Raw genomic sequence first — 22,017 nt, 5'->3', positions numbered from 1 at the left:
GGACAATCCATTTCTTTGGGTAATATTCATCCAGCCACTGTCGCACGCCCAGGCAGAAGTATGGATGGGCGTCATAAACAATGATTTGATCGAGCCATTTTTCCTGCCCCAAATCTTAAATGGCATCACTTATGAACATTTTTTGAGGAATGGGATGGCAATGTTGTTGGAGGATTTGCCTCTAGCTACAAAACGTGACATGATTTACCAGCATGATGACTGCCCAGCTCGATCTCCCGATCGATTTGACGCCTTGCGACTTTTACATTTGGAGCCACATGAAAGACTTAGTTTACAAGACACTGGTAAACTCGCAAGAAGAGCTCAATGAGAGGATCTTAACAGCTGGTCAACACATCAAGAACACCATCACATCACGAGCTACGAGACCGAATGCCTGCATTCGTAACGGAGGTGCCCACTTTGAGCAAGACGTGTAATGTTCATTGATTACATTCACATGAAGATGAATGAAGTATTATTTCTTGTAGACAAATGTGAATGTTAGCAACATTTGTATCTTGTTGAATAGTAGATGACACAAGGAAGTAATTTAAGTAATTTGTACGCTTCGTGTCATATCATTTTTGTTATTAATATGTTGCCAGGTAAACTAAGACTGCATTGTTTTATCATCACTTGTAAGTTTAGACCCACCCGTTACTTACATGTGATTGTTATTGGGAACACTTTTTTTTTCAACGAACCACTTATTTGTTAGCTATCAGAAAACGCTGAAATAAGTGCATATACGTAATCAGAATCAAAATATGGTGATTCGGCTAAATGTGAAAATCAAAAAATAATTTCAAAGTTCTAATTTTCTGGAATACAGTTCTAAATATGACCAAGGTGAATGTACAGTAATTTGCATTTGGATTACTCTCTCCCAAAGCAGAATCTACAGAAACTATATGTCTCTGGAAGAAATGTCAGATCAATAATGTAACATAGGTAGTGAATTTGCCAAAAGAAAATAATATACATATATATAACGTTGTTCTTGATATTTGCATTGTGCACTCATTTGAGAAACTAAATAATAAATAAAAGGGTGAAAGCACAAGCTTTTCGTTTGGTTTTCCATCACCAATTGCTTTGACACGACGAACTGAAGATCTCCGCAATTTCGAGACCAGTAAGAAAATGTCAACTTGTGCCACAACTACCAAAAGAAACATTAGAAACCCAGATGCCTACCAATATGTCGTCGAAATTAATACTAAACGAAAATATAAATATACAATGTATTGCAAGATGCATTTCATAGAGACAGTAAGTTTAATTTCGTTAATTTCCGTTTCATTCTTAAATGAAACACCCCTTGAGTCAGCTAAATGTGATTAATTAAGATTAGCAGAGCATATCCCCCAGTGTGTTGTGGAAACATAGGTTCTGTAGCTGCAAGAGTGAAGAGGAAACCTGTCTGAGAAAGACTGCTGGGAAAATAGAAGGCTCTATCGCTTTACGAGAAAGCTACTGTCCTAGAATTGAAGATCTAGTGTTCCAATCGTAGATGATACTTAGCACAGTTTTTATTTATTGATGAAAACTCGCAGAGTGAATTCAATTGAATGTTCGATTTCGGGTATCAGGTGTCAGCCCGAACGTCACCCACCGCGGTCTGGGGCGCAGGCGCACCGTACGGAAGCAGAAGGCAGACGCCAAACAAACAGCACAATGATTTCCACCTATTTACTACTCATATTAAAAATGCAACATGCTATTTCATCATTTACAATTTTTCTACATTCAGTATTATCGATAAAATGTTAAAGTGTCAGTGAGTTTTACATCTTGTATTCAGTAAATGTTGTCTGTACAAAGTGAAAGTTGGAATATGGTTGCGAAACGCAGGGTCACAGCGAGTTTAAGCGTGCATCTGTCGCGCGCCTCAGCTCTCCCCTCCGACTCCACGTCTGCCGCGAATTCGCACAACGGAGGTTGGATTGAACGGTGCTCTAGGTCTAGGTGACATCTGCTGCCGATTCGGACGCGGCCCAAGGTATAGACATTCTTTCACAGTAAAAGCAGGAAGAATGACGTGACACCGTCAGGGAAATTTCGAGGCTTTCTAATTATGGACAGGTGACAAACCATACGAAATAGATCACAACCGGACTTGCATTATTAAGTTCATTTTACATTTTCAAGTTATTTTTGAGTCAATTGAACTGGCCTGTACATGTTACAGTCACTGGCAGTTCTGGCATGTCACGGTTAAGTTGACTTTTAATTCGATCATTGCAATCCATAAGTATCGGTGAATATATGAGTTCAGCCATACGGACTTATGCGGAACTTGTTTGCCAAAACATAACTCAGATATCGAAGGATACAGCCTAAATAGCGAAATGGATGATGTCATTTCTCATGTAATTCTTATGTAAAGAAGAGATGTTAGGAAACACAAAAACGACTTCATATGTAAGAAGCAGTCAAAAGAAAACATGTCAGGCACCAAAAAGTTTAATTGAAAATGTGTTACATCAAAAGTAATCTCCATAACTGTTAACACATTTATCCCACTGGAAGACAAGACGGTCAATTCCATTCTTGTATAAGGTTGTCGGCTGATGACGGATCCACAAACTTTGTCCTTGTCCGAATGAAACCCATGTCCAAGAATGTATCTATTCAGGACGCCAAACATGTGAAAATCCCATGGGGAAAGGTGTTGGCTGTAGGGAGGTTGTTGAATTGTTTCCCAGCCTGAAATGCATCCTTCACCAGATTGGAAATGTGGAGCAGGCGTTATCATGAAGAAGGCTTACGTGTGTCCGTCTCGGAATCTTTTATGGCACTGCAGCATACTTGAACGTGGCATGCAGGTTTACCGTAAACGGCACACATGAAACGACGAATCTCTCAGGATCCAGCACACTCAGCAGTCAAAAACGAACCACACTTGTCTGCTCTTCTTTGCTCGCATCCATTGTGATGTTGGACGAATACGCATGCCGCTTAACTCACTTCCTGCACAATAAAGAAATAACGTGCGACTTGTCACTGTGCTCCCCTCCTTTCCCAAACATAGAAGATTCTGTTTATACAGCAGTGCTACCATCTTTTGCACACCTTGAGTTCTATGCGTGGTGACCTGTTCTCATTTGACTGGCTTACCTTCATCAGCTCCATCCACATGCATAGTTGAGTGGTTTACTAATGGGGTAAGGTACAGTTGATTTACGGGCTGAATTCTGAGCAGGTCAAATGTATTTTGTTCATAGGCTTCATCACTTTATTCATTTTCGTAGATGCAAATTAATGTAGAGAAATAGAAGCGAGATGTGAAACAGCTACATCCCTTTCTTCCGTCGAAATTATTCAACATATAAAACTGCCCTAAACTTCAATATCGACAAGATGTGACATCAAAATATGTCCTTCACTTCCTCTGGGAAGCTAATTAGGTGTGTCTGATCGAAGGTGATTGATTGATGGATAGAGTAGAAAAAGTCAGGCTGTCGTACCAAGAGAGAGATCACTGTATAAGTGTGCTTATTTTTAAAATTCATACGGACGGAGGTATTTTTGTGTATAACTGCGTTAAATCCACATTATGTTCACATAGGCCAATTGGAACTGAGCCTACAGTATGAAGTGACATTTAAACTACTGTGGAAAGTAGTTCCGCCGCGTATGGAAACAAAATCCTTTAGTTAAAGCTCACTTGCAGAAGAATGATTTGTATGTTTGTTATTTTATACTCCACCGCATCGCCGCAGTTAACGTTATTGGATTTAAAAAAACGTTGGATATTAAGTAGTGGGATTGGCTATAGGATAAGCACCACTTACAAGTGTAGAAAAGGAGAGGCTATTTGATTGAACAATCCGATTTGCCTACACTTAAAACAATGGCAAGAGGGGCTTATACCCCAATTCTTCAGGTGTGATATGCCCTGATTTTTTAAGAATTTTGAATTCTAGTGTAGAAAAGGTGAAGCCTCTCAGACAGATTTGCCTACACTTAAAATTATGTCAAGTACCCATATCATCTTATTGTTTATAGTGTGTTTTTTCTGTCAAAATCCCAGGAGACCCAGTAGAGTGTGGTGCATAGCCCCATGGTTTTTATTGCCTTGTAAACAAGAGCCTCGGGTTTGAGTCCTGATAAAATGTGAAGCCTCCCCTGATGGCAAAATGTTAATATTGTTGCCTTGTAAACAAGAGGCTCGGGTTTGAGTCCTGACAAAATATGAGATAGAAATACATGTTGCAAAATAATATCTCCATACGTGAGATTTTGAGAATAATTATTGTTAGTTGATATACAATTGATAGCTCCCAGATCTGAAAACCTGGTACAAAGTGTTATACAACAGCATAAAAAGAGCAAAATTATTTTATATTGGGGATCACCAGAGCCTAGTTATTGTTTTGGCATAGTTCTGTTTTTTTTTTGGGACCAAGAAATTTTATATAAATAAACAACAAAAATGCCAAAACAAAAATATTGCAATCAGTGTAATAAAAATATATCTAGTTCTCATTGGGCCAGGCACCGGCATATTTGCGACCGTAAGAAATGCAGAAAGGCCATGAAAATGTGTCCAAGATGCCACAAAATATTAAGCAAGGCATATTACAAATGGCATAAGTGTAATTCTTATGTACAGTCATCAACATTGCCCTCACAACCATCCACATCTGGTCTGAAAAGGAAGCATGAAGCACCTGTTAATGCTGGACCTGCAAAGCAGCCACGCTATGCACCACCTATCCATAGCAGTTTCAATGGCCAATTAAGGGATCACTGTTTTAAATCAGAGCAAAAATGTGGTATTAAGAATTTTTTGAACAGTGTAAATTCTGATGTGCAGGCAATTCTAAATACACAAAATGGCTCTTATAAGCTGTCCCTCAAATTGTTTGCACAATATAAGAAGCCAAATGGCACAAAATTTACACAGCCCCACATAACAGAAACTGTACCTGTGTACCTAAATGCAAATTTAGACAAAATAATAAGCAGTTTGATAGAACAATTGAATATTAAACACTCTGAATTTGCAGCAAAAGAGTCTGGATGGAGCCTATGCGGTTCTCCACACAAGTTATATGTTAATATTTCTGAATTCAGCCCATTACAAGGATCTACATATCTGCCATTACCTGCCAATATTAAAAACAAAAGAGCCGTGGTTAATATAGAAAATAATGATGAGAAATGCTTTTTGTGGTGTATTTTAGCTGCTTTGTTTCTAGTTTCAAGGAATCCTCAGAGAATAAGTTATTACAAACAACATGAGCACGATTTTGATGAGGCAATGGAGGGTTTAGAATATCCAATGTCTGTTCAGAATATTGATAAATTTGAAAAAAAGGCCCGGGATATTAATGGTAAGCAATTATCTATTAATGTATTTATTTGTTCCACTGGCCGTGGCAATTGCTTGATAGAACCTCTCAGAATCAGTACATTTGATGATGATTCTGCTGTTCCAATTGATCTGCTCTTAATTGAAGGGGATGGCACACACCATTACACTCTGATACATAATCTTGAAGCTTTAGTGAGAACACAACTAGACAAATCCAATACAATATTCAAGTTGTGCAGAAGATGTTTAAGTGTATTTGATGGTAGAAAAATGGTGAATGGGGTTCGGGAAGTGAATGCAGAAATTGCTAAAAACAAGTTAATTGAGCATCTGAAATACTGTGGCAATTATAAACCTGTTCATATGGTGATGCCTAATCCAAGTGATAAAGCAAAATTCAAAAAGTTTGAAGCCTTGTTGGAACACCCAGCATATATTGTCTGTGATTTTGAATCAAACCTCAAACCTCTTGCATTCTGCAATCCAGATCCTGAAGAATCTGCAATTACACCATACCAGCTACATGAACCTTCCAGCTTTTATTATGTGGTTGTACAGGATGGTGTTGTTAGTAAAGAAAATTTATACATGGGAGCAGATGCCATCAAAGAATTTGCACTTAGAATAGAAAATGAGTGCCATGACATAGCATCTAATATTTTATTAAAATCAAAACCCATGTTGCCTTTAACAGAGAAACAGATTGAAGATTTCAACAATGCAGAAAAATGCCCGGTATGTGATTCTGAATTTTCAGATATAAATATCAAGGTGAAACACCATTCTCATACAGATGGTAAATTCTTAATGGCCCTGTGTAATAGCTGTAATATTAAGATCAAGAGACCAAAATTTGTCCCCATATTTTGCCATGGAGCATCCAATTATGATTTCCATCATCTGATCAGGTACGAGGGGTTTGAGAAGCATAATTTAAATATTTTAGCTGAAAATGATGAGAAATATATTGCTATTAACAAAATAATTAAAGTTAATGGTGTTCCTATTCACATAAGATTTCTTGATTCTTACAGAATTTTATCGGCTAGCCTGGCTACACTGGCCACTCAATTATCTGATGATCAATTCAAAATCACATGTGCTTTGTTTCCAAATCAGGACCTGAAATTAATTAGGCGGAAGGGTGTATATCCATATGATTATGTTACAGATTTTTCTAAATTTGATGAGTGTTCTCTGCCACCACAACAAGAGTTTTACAGCAAAATCAGAGCATCTGGAATCACTGATGATGATTATCACCATGCCCAGTTGATGTGGAACAATTTAAAATGCCAGACATTTGGTGATTATCACAGGGCATATTTAAAACTTGATGTGACCCTCTTAGCTGATATATTGCAGGCATTCAGAAAATCTTCCATGCAAAATTATAAGCTGGATCCAATGTATTTTTACAGTGCTCCGGGCCTAGCATGGTCTGCAATGTTTTTAAACACTAAAATGCAATTGGATCTGATCCAGGATCAAGATATGTATCTGTTTATGGAACAATGTATAAGAGGAGGCATGGTGCAATGTTCTCAGAGATATGCCAGAGCAAATAACAAATATATTCCTGATTATGATCCAGCACTGTCATCAAATTATATACTGTGTAGATGCAAACAGCCTGTATGGTTATGCCATGATGGATAAACTGCCACATGCAGGGCTTGAATGGGTTGAAGATTTTAATATTGAGAATCTTCAGGATTTTGATGACAGTAACTATGGCCTCTTCTTAGAGGTTGATCTGACAATTCCAGATAATTTACACAACAAATTTTCTGATCTGCCCCCAATTCCTGAGGTTAAGTGCTCACCTGGCTCTAAACAGAAGAAATTGATGATGACTCTAGAGCCGAAACAGGATTATGTCATATATTACAAAAACCTCCAGTTCCTGATGAATCATGGTGTTCAAGTGACCAAAATTGGCAAAGTTTTGAGGTTCAGGCACTTAAAATGGTTGAATCCATATATTGATACAAATACAGAGCTTCGAACATCTGCAAAGAGCCAATTTGATAAGGCCTTGTTTAAATTGATGGTCAATTCTGTATATGGCAAAACTATTGAAAATGTCAGAAAACATACCGATGTTAAAATAATTACTGACCCCAGCCTGAGCAAAAAATTGGTTGCAAAGCCTAATTTCAATTATAGAAGAATTTATGATGAAAATATGGCACTTTTCAACATGAAAAAAACAAAGATTAAGTTTGATAAACCTATTTATGTAGGGGCTGTGATATTGGAATTGGCCAAATTACACATGTTAAAATTGTATTATGATGTGTTGAAACCTTTTTATGGTGATTGTGTAAAATTGATGTACATGGACACTGATAGTTTTGTTCTTGATATTCAAACAGAAGATGTTTATCAAGATATTCCACAGCCTGAATTGTTTCAATACTTTGATACCAGTGAACATACAGAGATTCAACGCCACAACAAAAAGGTGCCTGGCAAGTTAAAAGATGAGACACTTGGTGATGTTATTGTGGCATTTGCTGGGTTAAGGGCCAAGATGTACAGTTTTGAAACATGTAGTGGTGTTGTTGCCAAAAAAGCCAAGGGCATTGGCAGAGTAACTGTTGAAAATGAGCTCCAATTTGAAGATTATAAAAATTGTCTCAAATCATGTAGCACAATCAGAACATCAGAAAATAGAATTCAGAGTGTGGATCACTTATTGACTACAAATATTGTAAGAAAAGTGGCTCTGGACCCACATGATGATAAGAGATGCATTTTATCATGTGGCATACATACTTTATCTTGGGGGCATTGTGATTTGAAAAATGGAAATCAATGCCCAATTACAGAGCATGATTTGAAATAAATAAACATGCCTATGAACTTATTTGGGTTCAAAAAACAAGGTATTATGGACCTGCCGACACCACAACCCTCTTCTGATATGATATCTAAACTGAGTGGTTTCTTAATTATTCATCTGAACAGCATACTTACAGATGTTGATGATGAAACAGGCAAAATATTGTACATATTTAACAATAATTTAATCATTACCAATTACCTGTAGGTGGGCAATTACAATTTATTACAACCCCTGAGGGTGATGTCAAGATTTCAGTAGGGAGAAATATTTATAGAATTAAGCACTCAAACATGATTTCTGGCACTGTATATACTGTTTCTGCTGGTGACTGCTTATATATTGAGGTCCCTGGATCATATGACAAGCTTATACCCTTTTTTATAGAATTAAGAATCAGATACTCTATAATAAATAACCACTAAAACAAAAATGCCTAATGATATATTTGGCCATACAAGGCATGAAGATCACAGTGATGAGATTCTGATGCTTGATGTCAGAGTCAAGAAATTAAGAAGTGATTTACAAGCTTTAAAAACCACACTCAATGCCAGTCTTCAATTAGAAATTACAAATTTACAATCACAATGCATGGACCCTCTTCTTAAAATTGATTCTGAACTCAAATTGTTGCTTCAAAAATATACTGATCTGGCAACATTAGATAATTTTCAAAGTTTAGAAGAAGCTGTAGCAGCTCTTCAAGCCAAATTTAAGACCCAGGCCACCAATTCTGAGCAATTGAAACAACAATTGGAAGAGCAGATAAATAATGTCCAGGCACAGCTCCAAACAATTGTCAAAAGCATAAAATCACAAGAAGATTTTGATCTAGTGATTTCCACTCTAAAAGAACAGATTCAATCACTCCAAATACCTAATCTGGATCCTCTGCACAATGCCATAGCCGAGGTTAAAGAAAAAATTGAGACACTTGAAAATTTTATGAACAATTTGCCATCTTCTGATGCTTTGAGTGCAATAACTCGGAGTGTAGCAAATATTAAGCTGCAACTTGAAACATATGAAGATTTTGGAAAAATTCAAAGTACCATAACCCATCTTGAAGGTACAATAGCAGCAGTGCAAAGTGATTTGGCAAATGTACAAGAAACTCCAGAATCTCGCCTGCCCGGTATTGTAGATACTCTTGTTAGTGTCCAGCACCAAATCACAAAGCTTGAAAACCTCAACACTGAATCTGAACTATCTCATTTTCATCATTTGATTGATGATATTCAAACAAAACTTGAAATTTTACAACAATCAACACCCACTCAGGCAGATATAGCCCTGCTCCAAGATGCTATGCAAAATGTGGCTGATGCTTCTGAATTAAACAATGTAAAATTGGCACTTGAATCTTTGCAAAATACAGTATCAAATCTTCCTACATCACAGGAACTTAAAAATATTAAGAGGGCAGTGAATAGGATATTGAAATCAGAAGATATCAAGAATATCCAAGCAGAGATCAAACATCTCACTCAGACAGTGGCAACTCTACGAACCAATCAACATATTAATGAACTGCATGCCCTGTTTGAGGATATCAGAAGACAGGTCCATGATCTTACTGCTCAAAATTCAAAATTGGCAGTTGTTGAAAATTTGCAACAAATTGTAGCTAATATAAAGCAACAGCTAGGAACCATGGAATCCAATCAAGCAAATGCTCTGTCTGTTTTTGCCACCCAGCTTCAAGAGATTGTGCAACAATACAAGAAACTTATTGTGGACATAAAAATCAAGCCAGGCCATGATGATGTTGTTAGGACCATCAATGAGCACCTTGAATCTGTAACAAGCAGATTGCTTACAGCAGAAAAGGAAATAACAGGCATAATCGAGAATCCAAAACATACAGTAATTCTTGAATTGTACAGCATCCCCAACAAAGAATATGATTCTCCATTTACACCAGGTGGCAAAATATATATGCTGTCCCCTGCACAATTTTATTACCAGTTTTTTGTTGGGGGCACATTGAGACCAATCAAGATCAAATATTGGCTTCAACCACAGGCACACCACTACCCCACCTTATCAATAACAAATGCTGACAACAAAGTAAAAATCACCAGTGTAGAGTTAGAGGATTTTACAGATCCCAATACATTAGAAACAGCCTATGTTGAAGATGATGGCTCTCTGGAATTTAAAATACAAATAGGGGACAAATTATATTTAGAAAATCCTGTAGTATCAGCTGCTGAACACCCCATAGTTGCAATATTCTTGTTTTCATACTATGTCTAGAGAAATTATTGTTGATGAACTACACAGACAAGCCAGACATAATTTTAAGAGACTGCCAGTAGTTACAAAAGGCATAGATGATTTATGGCAGAGCGACTTGATTGAAATGGCAAGTGGACAGTTGAAAAACTTAGACAAAATCAACAAGGGCTACAAGTATCTACTCACTGTAATAGACACATTTTCAAAATTTGCCTGGGCTGTGCCACTCAAATCCAAAACTGGAAAATGTGTTACAGAAGCCATCAGAACAATCATCAATCAGAGTGGAAGATCACCGCGCTATTTGCAAACAGATAATGGCAAAGAATTTTATAATTCAGTGTTTCAACAATTTATTAAAAGCCAGTCAATAAAACATTATTCGAGTTACAGTGATCTCAAAGCCTCAATTGTAGAGAGATTCAACAAAACCCTAAAAAATCTTATGTATAAACAATTTACACTTCAAGGTAATTATAAATGGCTTAATATTCTTCCAGAACTTCTACATAAATATAACAACTCGGTCCATTCCACAATCAACATGAAACCCTCTGAAGTAACTTCATCTGATGAGCAAAAATTGATCAGGACTGTTTATTATCCTAGATACCAGCCAACAACAAGAAAGGCCAAATACAAGGTTGGTTTGAGTTGGTGTTTTAAGTCCACTTTATGCACAGTAAGGCTAATCGGTACTGGACCTACAGTTTAAAGTGGGATCCGAACCACTTGTGCCTCCACCGGCTATCGAATCCCGGACCCCTTGATTACAAGGCAATGACGCTACCACTGCGCCATGGAAGAGGCCCGCCAAATACAAGGTGGGTGATCAAGTAAGAATCAGCAAATATAAGCACTTATTCAAAAGAGGCTTTACAAGAAACTGGAGCACTGAATTATTTACAGTGGTTCAAATTAAACCTGGGACCCTTAACACATATATAATAAAAGATCACCGAGGAGAAATTCTCAAAGGCAGATTCTATGAAGAAGAGCTCAGCAAAACTAAACAGCCTGACACATATCTCATAGAAAAAATCATCCGCAGAAAAGGCAACAAGTTACTTGTCAAATGGCTAGGACTCCCAGAACACAACTGGATCGATGCAAACAAAATAATAATATGAGCACCTGGGATGTTATAAAAAGGCTGCCAGAACCTGAACAACAGAATAAGAGAAATGGCAACTTGCTGCCTGATAATATTAGGTGTCTTATTGTTGGGCCATCTGCTTGTGGTAAAACTACACTAATGGTTGATAATTTTTATTGGCACCCAACTGGTTAGACTGGAAAAACAGGCACTTGTATGTTTTTTCTAAGAGCTTGGAGCAATTAAAATATCAGCAGCTGATGAAGCTATATGATGGATTGGATATTGCCACTTTTGAATCAGATGTTAAGCCACTTCATGAATGTCTCGATAATTCTGTTGTTGTGTTTGATGACATTATACTGGATAATCAAAACAAGGTTAGAAATTTCTTTACACAGGGCCGACACAAAAACATTGATTGCTTCTACCTGGCACAGACTTTTTCAAAAATACCGAAGCAGCTGATCCGAGACAACAGCAATTTTATATGTGTGTTTCATCAAGATCATACCAACCTCAAACACATACATGATGAATATGTAGGTGGGGACTTGAGCTACAATGATTTTTCTAAGTTTTGCAGTAGGTGCTGGAACCAGGACAGTTATGGGTTTGTCACAATTGATATGACAAGAAAACCCAATAGTGGCAAATACAGAAATAAAATCAACAATTTTCTAGACATTGAAACATATATAAATAACCATGAAAAGGCCAATCATTGATGATCTTAAATTAAGAGATTATCTTGTAAAAAGATTTAAGGGATGGAAATCACAGAACCGAGGAATTTATGAACAACACAAACAAACAGAACAGCCTATTATTGATGCTATTAGTGAATTAGGTAAAAATATCAAAACTGTTACAGAGCAAAATCAAAATTTGATCACAGAGCTTGTACCTGTAGCTGCAAGGAACATATTAGATTATCCAATCACCCCACTTTCCAGTATTCATACACCTAGTCCTGTTGCTCCTCGAAGAATTGAAGCTACACAGGATCCTATTGAATTGGGTCTTCTTGCTCAAAAATATTTAAGCACACCTAAAGACAACAAAGATGAGGTCTTTGGCTTATATGCTGACACAGAGCGTGATGGTAGCATCATACATAGAATTGGCAATTTCAGAGTAACATTTATGGGAGATGATATAATTGTTTATTCAGAATCTCATCTTGGACAAAGAGGTGGTTTTGTTAAATATCCCGGCACACCTGGGTTGTGGGAACTGATGACTAGGAAAAGGCCTGGCAGCTATACAGATCAAGATTATGAATATTACAAAGAAATATTAATAAAATCAGATGCTCTATACCAGAACAATGATCCCACACAAAAAAGAGTCAAGTCTAGCAGTGGGGCAAAATACAATAATTTAATCAAGCCCATATGGTCACAGATCAAGATTGGCAGTGGAATCAAACAATACAACACCCTGCCTAAAGAATTTGTCTGGGTTGATGATGTCAGGAAACTTGTAGATAGGTTATTGGTGATAGCTGGGGAGGAAAATGCTGGCAACAACAATTTTTACAATGAAAAGGTTGGAATTATGGACATGATAAACACAAAATTGTCTAATTTTATAGTGAATGACACTAAGGGGATTGGATATCTTATAAAAATTATTAATACTCTACCACCTAAATTTTGGAATATTTCTGAGGGTCGGGGCCTGGTGAATGACATTATAAACAAGCTGCCATTTGAACTACACATTCCAGGCTATCAGTATTGTGGTCCAGGCACAAAATTGGATCATAGATTAAACAGAGGGGATCCTGGTGTAAATCCCCTAGATGCTGCTTGTAGAGACCATGACATAGCATACAACACACATTCTGATCTTGACAAGAGACATGTTGCAGACAAGAAATTAGAAGAGGCTGCATTTGGTAGATTTGTAAGCAAAGATGCTTCTTTGAGTGAAAAAATAGCAGCATTGGGGACCACCATAGCTATGAACACCAAACAAAAACTGGGGTGGGGGCTGTGAATATATATATAATAAACCTAGAATGAAGGCCAAGGGTGTTATGTATCAAATACCTTATGCAGGTCTCAAATCTCTTGGGCCTATTGATAGCCTTTTGACCAAAAAGCAGCGCAAGAAAAAAAATTCTTGTATTGCAAAGGGACATGGTATGAAATTGTTGCTTAGTACCCCCCAATTAAAAAAATTACAACAATCTAGAAAAAAATCACATGTGGGGGGTTTCATATTTACTATCCCTGCCATCTTAGCAGCTCTCGGGGCTGTTGGGAGCTTGGCTGGGGGATCAGCTGCCATAGCAAAAACAGTAATAGATGCCAAGAAAAATAAGGCAGAATTAGATGAATTGAAGCGCCATAACCTGGCCATGGAGAAAAAAGGCAAAGGTGTTAAGAGAGCCATGAATAAGTTTAAAAAAAACAAGAGCCGCTTACAAACCAAGATAATGAAGCTTTAATCAAGCCACTGGGCATCAAAAATTTTAGAGGTGAATTTTAGAGGTGAGTACATGTCTGATTCTTTACCAGAACAACCACTCAACAAAGAGTGTGGTATTGTTAATTTGGATAAGTACAAAAATCAGGGCACTCACTGGATCTGTTATCTTAAATATTTAAACAATGAGGCATTTGTGTTTGATTCATTTGGAGGTGTTCCACCTGAAAATTTAATAAAATATCTAAAATCAGCTAATCTTTATTACAATAATGCCCGTGTTCAAAACTTCAAAGATGTTAATTGTGGACATTTGTGTTTATCTGTTCTTAGATATATGTCTCAAATAAATAAACCATCAATTGAAAATTTTCAAAAGGCCTTGTGGTATTTAAAACATCATGGGGGTATTCCATCTCACCAGCCAAAATTCAATATTGAAACTCAAATTACATGATGATATAGTATATCCCAAAACAATAGCTCTCAGAGCATTTTATGGCATGTACTTGATCCCTAATATTACACACCACAACAATACAATTGCAGTAGGGGATCAAAAAATTGTCATCACTCCAGGGCAATATAATCTATCCACTCTAAATGCTCAATTACCCAGAGGTGTAGTGTTAAGTCAAAATTCTGTCACTCACAGAGTAGAGATTGTATCTGCTACAGAAACAGTGGATCTGGGTACTATAGGAGAGCTGTTAGGCTTTGAGAACAACACAAAACTTGAAGCGGCCATCAAACACACTGCTATTAATATACCTAAATTCTTAGCCATAGAGACTCTGAATATTCACTGTAATGTGGCTGAGGGTATGATCACCAAATCAAATGGCATAGGCACTCACAAACAAACTGGCATCTTTGCAACATTCAAACCTAATTCTGAATTTATGGAGCCAATCATCTACACTCCATCCCCAACATTATATTTTCCTGTGTGCCATAATAGAATAGATAATATTAAATTGATGGTCACTAATGAAAAAGAAGAATTAGTTGATTTTGCTGGAGCCACAACAACTGCAATCATAGAGATTAATATTTAAATAAAAATACATACAAGAAGAAAATGGAAAATATTGAGAGTTATGAGCTACAATCATTCCCCCCAAACAGGAGGACATTTGCAAATTTAAATCAACCCAACACAGAGATTGAGGTTGATCTTGATGTAGGGGATGGCTTATACACCCCCACAGAGCAGATCTATACATCAAATTTGATGTTGTAAAGCTCGATGGAACAGATTATCCGGCAAATTCAAATATAAGATTGGTAGATAATTTTGTGCCGCATCTGTTCTCTGAAATTGAGATCAGAAAGCATGGCGTTGTTATAAACAGAATAGATTATCCCGGCATTACCTCCACAGCTTTGGCCACATTAAAATTATCCAAAACCGAGGCTTCTTACTACAAAATAGGTGGATTTGAGGCTGGTGATAAGATATTATCTAAGAACCACACAGTGCTGTTCCCGATGCGCCTATTGCCAGGATTCTTCTCAGATTACAAAGATATTATGTGGAAGGGTGGTTTAAGAATCACATTTAGAAGAGCTGCAAATGATAACAATGCTTTGATGAGGTACAGTACATTAAACTCTACAGGGGAAGCTCTGCCTAATACCCTACCAGATGCAGGCAAATGCATTATTCAGACTATGGAGTTAAGAATCCCGGTTGTTGAATATGAAGCCAGTTATGCTCTTAAATACAAAGCAGATATAATAAAAAATCCACAGGTTCTTTTACAATTTTATACATATCAATGTGTACAGAAGCCTGCATCTGGTACCTATTATGAGTTTGATGCTACAAATTCATTCTCCAGCATACAATATGACATGCCTGATTTTGTGGTGGTATTGTTTCAGACTGGAAGACACAACAATCAGGAAAAAAATTCAAGTAAATTTGATAACTGCAACATCAAGAACATATATCTTAAAAATGGCAGAAATGAGGTCTTTCCTAGAGAAAATTATAATTTAGACATGTCCAAGGATGATTTCCTTAAATTATATGAAGCATTTACAGCATTCAAAAGGGTCACTACTGGCAATACTGACATGTATTACACACCAGATGAATTCAAAACACAGAGACCCATGTTTGTCATCAATGCTTCAAAAAGGAAACAAGTTGTGGTGAATGACAGGACAAACATTAAAATTATCTGTGAATTCCATGAGGCATTACCTGATGACACCATATGTAGTGTTATTCTCATAGGTGAAAAATCATATGTTTATGATGTAAGAAATGAGAGAGTCACAGAACAATTCTAGAAGAATTACATTGTCTTAGTATTAGATATATGAGTTGAGGCTGGTGTCCAATTGAACTTAAACCAGAAGTAAATATGTGTGTGTGTGTGTATATTTTTATGCTGTTGTACAACACACTTTCAAACCTCAGCTGTATATCAGCTAGCAGTGAATATTCTCAAAATCTCACATGTAGAGATATTATTTTGCCACATGTATTTCAATCTTACACATTTTGTCGGGCCTCAAACCCGAGCCTCTTGTTTACAAGGCACCAATATTAACACTTTGCCATCAGGGGAGGCATTATATTTTTATCAGGATTCAAACCCGAGCCTCCTGTTTACAAGGCAATAAGCCATGGGACTATGTCCACATTTTATTGAGAGCCCAGAGCTCATAGCTCTATATCAGCTAAATACAATTTCATAGTTGGACTTTAAAATTGTGCATTGAATGTTCTGTAAGTTCTTGCTTGGGTTTATATTAATACAGCAAGACAAGATTGGAATTGTGTTCAGGCAAACAACATGCAAGGGGTCAATATTCTTATTACTGAGAATTCCTCTTGGAGTCAATAACATGAGAGCATGTATGGGGGGAATTTTCCCTGAAAAGCACAATATAGATTATATCTCTTGGATGCACGCATAACTCTCCCAGGCCCCTGCATAATTAATTGCCTGCCGGGACATGTGACTGATCAAAAGATTAGAAAAAACATGAAACAGCCTGCCCTTGGCTCAATATATTGATCGGGGAGTTTTGCTTGAGAATATAAATATTTTTTCGCTCAATTTCAAATGTAGCCAAAACAATAACAGGGGGCAGCTTATTTTTGACAAGCTTATAGACAGCAAATTGAGAGATTCAGCTTTTGTACACATGGCAGAATCAATCTGAGGGGGACTCACCATTTCTACACTAGAATTCAAAATCCCAGGAATTTTGACAGAAAAAACACACTATAAACAATAAGATGATATGGGTACTTGACATAATTTTAAGTGTACGCAAATCTGTCTGAGAGGCTTCACCTTTTCTACACTAGAATTCAAAATTCTTAAAATTCAGAGCATATCACACCTGAAGAATTGGGGTATAAGCCCCTCTTGCCATTGTTTTAAGTATGGGCAAATCTGTCTGAGAGGCTTCACCTTTTCTACACTAGAATTCAAAATTCTTAAAAAATCAGGGCATATCACACCTGAAGAATTGGGGTATAAGCCCCTCTTGCCATTGTTTTAAGTGTAGGCAAATCGGATTGTTCAATCAAATAGCCTCTCCTTTTCTACACTTGTAAGTGGTGCTTATCCTATAGCCAATCCCACTACTATATTATTTGCATTTTTTATTCAAAGGGGAAATAAATACACCATATATGACCTAATATTATAGTATGAGTCGAGGTCTTCATGAATATTTCTAGCAAAAATTTATTTAATTAATTCATTCCTTATGAATGTTTAAATGTTCCGTAAGAAAAAATTTCCAGAGCTCAGTACATAATTTTGTATTATTTCTTATTCAGAGCTGTTACAATAAAGCGGAAACAATATACTCTGAATTAGATAATGCAGTTATTATTATTATTATTATTGCTATTATTGTTATTGCTATTTCCCATTTTACTAAAGATGATTATGTGCAATTACTCCATTGCTGTGAATTTGTCCAGTTAGTGATAAGACGTACATGATTCAATATTTCCACTGTTTAAATGTCCTTCGTCAAAATCTGAATTCCTTAGCATTCTAGAATGTGGGTTTAATTGACGAATTAATATTTCCTTAGATTTCAATTCGTTCTTGTTCAACTTTAAACTCAACATTTCTACAGGGTGGCTCAAAAAGCCACGTAACATCACCGGTACAAGGCCACTGCAGCGCGCGACGTGTAAATGGTGACGACCAATAGTTGCCAGGCCAAAGGGGAACCACATTAACGCCACCGGCGCGGTTGGCGGCCATCTTGATGTCCGGCATCTTGAAACCAACGTGAAAATTTTAAATGGGAGTAGGCTAGAATTCCACCAGGAAACCAACTGTGACATTTGTTTGCACCTAACTTTAATTGTTGCAGAGATAACTGTACCACAAAAGTTATAACACATGCTCAACATGGAGTCTCTGTTGCGCAACACACACATGTAAACTTCTCTCCTATGACCTTATCACATTCTGCAAAACCTCAGGAGAGATTGCAGCACAGGCATCCATTATGTGTGTACGCAAATGGGCCACATCCCTGATTTTCGTAGCATACACCATGGCTTTCATATGTCCCCAGAGGTAAAAGTCCAATGGTGTCAGGTCAGGTGAGCGTGTTGGCCATTCCACAGACCCTCAGCGACCAATCCAGTGGTGAGGGAATTGTTGATCCAGGTACTGACGGACCATCATCCCATAGTGCGGTGCTCAAACCATTCAGGATAGCTCCCATCCTCGAACAGCAAGGATGATAAGATCTCCTCCCGTTGCAAAGGCAAGTAGCCTTCTGCATTTAAGTTGCCTTCAATGAAAAATGGACCAACATGTTGGGAACCCCAAGTAAAATACCACACCATTAGCTTCCCACCTCCCGTCACCTTGCTGGGATCTGTCCAATGTGGAATATCGGGTGACCAGTACCGCAGATTTTGCTTATTCACCTCCCCCGACACATAAAAAGTGGCCTCATCACTGAACAGAATCTTGCTATTGAGGGCTGGGACATGTTGCAGTTGTCCTAGGGCCCACTCACAAAACTCCAAACGCCTGTCTGGATCGTCCTCACTAAGGTGCTGCTGCAGCTGTATCTTATACGAATGCCAGTGCTGGTCAAGTACAATCCTTTTAATTGAACCCCTGCTGGCACCGTTTCAGCGTCAGTCTACGTGTGCTACGGGTTGGGGACCTCGCAAATGATGCAACACCGCTACAGCAGTACCCTCATCCTTGGCTGTTTTCGGACGTCCACGTCGCGGCTTGTCGTCCACTGATCCGGTCTCTTGAAACTTCGCCAGCAACTGGCTGACGGCCAATTGTGACACCGGTTGTCTTGCAGGATGACGGTGATTAAAGTCTGCGGCGGCAATGTCACGTGTACTTCTCTCCCCTGACATCAGTATGATCGGAATGCGTTCCTCACGTGTTAGTGGCAATTTCGCTCAGATCTGTAACAAAAGGAAATGTGCTTCAGTAACTCTCCCATGCTGGAAACGTCCTTTAAATTATAGTTAGGTGCAAACAAATGTCAAAGGTGATTTCCTGGTAGAATTCTAGCCCACTTTGATGTGTCGCACGACCCCCTTAACATTTAAAAATTTCACGTTGGTTTCAAGATGGCCTCCGACCGCGCGGGTGGCGTCAATGTGGTCCCCCCTTGGCCTGGCAAAGATTGGTCGTCACCATTTCCACGTTGCGCGCTGCAGTGACCTTGTACCGGGGGTGTTAAGGGACTTCTTGAGCCACCCTGTACAACGAAAGGTGTGCTTTTATTAAGAATGAGCTCATCTTATTTTTCAGTATATTTGTTTACAACTCACTGTGTTGTTGCGAAAAGAACCTACTCGACTGGCCATCTTGTTCTGAAATCCAATACTTGGTGAGTGATATTTCACCACCTTAGGCTGGAGGTTAAGTTCCAATTAGCCTATCTAAGCATAAAGTAGAGTTAAACAGTGATTTGACTTTTTGTATCGAATATCCACAATGCTGCTAAAATATAATTTCTTCATTGTCTTATTTACTTATCATAAATCACCCCACCTTTGTTGAAAACCTGATGAAGGAGAAATGATGCATTAATATATTTTACGAAGTCAATTGTGTACTTTTGAAACGCTGCATTCAAATGATTCGGAACGTAGTTTTTTTCACGAAATGGTTCTCGTTTCAGGAAGTGCTGCCATCAAGTAAAGTGGAGTGTAGATATATACTTCTTAGAGAGTGTGCTGCAAGTTTTACAAAGGATCAACAAAATCAGTCACAATGGAAGAAGGCGCATCTTCTAATGATGTCCGAATTCAAGAAGAATTTAGGGGTTTTTTTATGAACAAAGGTCTTGCAACAGCGCTAAAGGGTGCGATATATCAAGTGAAGATAGCAGCGCTGTTTGTGATCTCATCCTTAAAGGATAAGGACATTTCCTACGAACTCTCAATTGAAGACGAGTCAGCTGGGAAGTTTGATGATGTTGTCATCACGGCTGGCCAAAAGGAAAAGTGGACGCGTTGGTTTATTCAAGCGAAACACAGGGAAGTTAACAATAGAATCACCCTGGATGATCTTTTCTTTGAAGATAAGCGTAAGAAAGCCAAGAACCATTTTAATCTCAGAAAGTACTTTGATTCATTCCTAGAGATTAGAAATGCGGTAGGATATCAAAGAGCAGCTAATGAGAGGTTCATCATATATACCCCTGGTGCTCTGGACTTCGACATAGACTCGACAGAATCAGGACATAGAGCGATGACGTCAGGGAGATACTCTAGATTCAAGGAGGTAACGGAAGAGCCAGATCTCTTGGACATAAACAAATACTCTGTATTTCAGTTAGAATTGGATAATTCCATAAGAAGACATTTAAGAACGTCACCTGGTGCAACAGACAACGACATACAAGACTTTCTCCAGAATTTGAGGTTTGCTGTAGGACAACCAACGAATAAACAGCTGGACATAAGTTTGCAGAAGAAAGCGAGGGAGGCAGAAACAGAATGTGGACTAGAGAGTTTACTTTCAAACACCATACTTAGACTCATTCAATGGTTCACTAAACACACTAAACGTGGCATACCGTCTAGGTATTTTACAAAAAGCGATCTTGTAGAAATTATACTACATACCTTAACTGGCACTAACAAGAAATCTCTGATCGTAGATAAAGTGACATTTTCTAACTACAGTCACGCAGTACGTACTTTTCGTTACACACATACTTTTCTTAAAGGTGAGGAAACTATTATGTGGGTAAGTACTGATAACTTGATACTTTGTTTGTGCAAATTACTGCAATGTAGCAGCAGTGACTCTAGCAATGAAACTTCAATTCTATATTTTGAAGATTTGAGAAAGGTGGGAGACTGGGTAATTCCTTTCCTTCCACTGAATGAAAATTCAGTCATAATTGTTGTATTGAAAACTGAAGAAGGGTTAAGAGATAGTATCCCATTATTATCTTCACTGGTCGCTCAATTCATCTGTCCAAGACAGCAAACTCAAAATGCAGGCCAAAGTTGTAGCATGAAAATCGAAAAGAGGTGTAAAGTGCCAAAGTTAGTTTTAGTTTCAACTGCCATGGTAACCAAAATTATGGAAAATAAACTTGAAAGGAAAAAGGGTACAATATGTCGTATGGAGGATGACTCCTATTGTTTCAAGTATTTCACAAAAGACACTCGGTGCTCAATTATGGACAGAACTGTTACTTTTCAAGGATTCCCAGTGACACTGAGAGAACTGTGTAACGAAAAGTCTACACCTTCCTTCACATCAAAAGACATTACGAGATTAATTACAGAAGAAAATATTTCTGTTGGAGAGAAGGTAACTAGCGAGACAATTGGTACTTACCTCCCTCGTACATTGTACTCTCCACAGATTTTACAAAAGAAATGTTTACATGACCTGATAGAAGAAATGATTATGCTACAAATTTCAGAAAAGATGATGGAGAAAGAAATTGAAAATAACTCAATCACTGTTATTGCAGCAGAGCCAGGAATGGGGAAAACCACTGAACTGTCTCACATAGTGGAAGAAGTAAAGAAGAAGCACAGAGACTGGTGGGTTCTTAAGGTATCCC

General features: G+C 37.8%; 1 long non-coding RNA gene across 2 annotated transcripts in view; it reads left to right on the top strand.

Annotated features, from left to right (window-relative positions):
• LOC145999511 (uncharacterized) overlaps positions 1–22,017 on the top strand; it is an 87,480-nt gene that overhangs the window by 21,888 nt on the left and 43,575 nt on the right. Inside the window, exon 5 of one of the 2 annotated variants that reach the window (XR_014443407.1) lies at positions 20,110–20,598. The exons of the other annotated variant lie outside the window; for it this stretch is intronic. This is a non-coding gene — a long non-coding RNA (uncharacterized LOC145999511). Of the gene's footprint in view, positions 1–20,109; positions 20,599–22,017 lie in introns of those variants that run through there. 2 annotated transcript variants of the gene reach the window in all.

This window comes from Lepisma saccharinum, chromosome 15 (genome assembly GCF_977018435.1).
Source record: "Lepisma saccharinum chromosome 15, izLepSacc3.1, whole genome shotgun sequence".
NCBI classification, from domain to species: domain Eukaryota; kingdom Metazoa; phylum Arthropoda; class Insecta; order Zygentoma; family Lepismatidae; genus Lepisma; species Lepisma saccharinum.
The sequence above is the reverse complement of the archived record's forward strand: the minus strand, read 5'-3'. Positions and strand labels throughout refer to the sequence as shown.